Raw genomic sequence first — 1,582 nt, forward strand, 5'->3', positions numbered from 1 at the left:
AGATCCAAGCAGTCTAGCAGCTATGCTGCAGGCTGCAAGATCAAGATTGCCCACCAAGTTTGGAATAAAGAGTCGGACACAATGCATTGGAATAAAATTGGGCCACTTTATTAACTCACAGCATGAACAGCAAGGGCACCCCACCAGCAACCTGGCCAGGGCTAGGGGTCACCGCGACTGCTCCCCTGCTATTAACGGGTGAGAGACCCAGCCCCCCAGCTGGAGCTGAGCCACTCAGCTCCCTCCAGGCAGGCCCAGCAGGGAGGCCCGCACCAGAGGGCCCAAACCCAGACGCACGTCCCGGCAGAAAGGCACCCTCTAGCCGAGCCTCCTGGACAGTCTGCTTCTCCAAACCTGGGCCTCCAAACCCCAAGGTCGATCATGCCAGACCCCAAAATTCCCCCAAAGGGGGATGCTTCACAGTTCTCCCCTAGCCGCATAGTGTCCTAAACCCCTAAAACCTGCCACTAATTAGGCCAAGTCTCTACTTAGGGCTTAGCACCCACCGGGAGGCCCAAAGCCACCCACAACCCTTGCTGCAAATCTCTCAGGAAAAGCATATTACCCTTTTCTGAGAGATGGACCCCATCCCCTCTGTAGAGGTCAGGACATCTCACCGAAATATCCGGATGGGGTAAAGAGTGGCCCAATCCCCTCTCAAGTACTTTTCTAATTTCTTTGTTGGCTTTGTACCTGGCTCTTTCTATGGCTGCGGGGTCCAAAGCATAATGCCACACCTGGCAGGGCAGCATGGCTGACCAAACTATAATGGTCTCCGGCCATCGCTCCCGAATGCACTGGAAGTCATCCTGGGCTTGCCATACCAAGGCCTTACCCTTCAATAACCCCAGATCATTACCTCCCAGGTGAACCATTAAAACCTGAGGAGGAGGACCCGCTCTACCCTTAAATAACAATGGCAGCAAGCCCGGCCACTGAAGGCCCCAACGCCCCTGCCATTCAATAACCACATGCTGGCTGAGTCCCAGCTGAGAGCTGACCGCAGTTCTCCATGCTTGGAGAGCGGCCCAAAACACGTAGCTATGGCCGCAGATGAGAACTCGGCTCTGGCTCCTCTGGCCAGGAACAGCAGCATCTAAAAAGAGAAAAACCATTAAACACAAACAGAACCAAAACATTCCACAATCCAGAGCACTCACTGCCCGAAAAAAAGGGGCGTATATAGGCCTTATAGGCCGAAGAATGCCAACGCCCCAAATTCTGAATAGAGGTGGAAGGAAAACCCATGGCAGCCGCTGTCGAGGCCACCCCAATTCTAAAGGAGTGGGTCCCAAACTACACCCCTGATAACCCTAATTCACCCAACGCCCTAGATGTGACAGCCCAAAACTGGTGTTTCGTCAATGGCTTACCATCCAGGTGTATAAACAAAAATCCATCCTTGGGCCCGCGCACTGCCAAGTAAGCAGCCAATGCGTTAACTGGACACAGCTCAAGCTCTGAACAACTACCAAGCTCGAGCACAGTACCCCGCTGCAACTGATCCGTCTTCGAGCGACGGACAGTAATGACTGCCTTACCCCCAAACAACCTCAAATCACTCAACTGCAAAGTTCTACCA

This window comes from Heteronotia binoei, chromosome 16, assembly GCF_032191835.1.
Source record: "Heteronotia binoei isolate CCM8104 ecotype False Entrance Well chromosome 16, APGP_CSIRO_Hbin_v1, whole genome shotgun sequence".
NCBI classification, from domain to species: domain Eukaryota; kingdom Metazoa; phylum Chordata; class Lepidosauria; order Squamata; family Gekkonidae; genus Heteronotia; species Heteronotia binoei.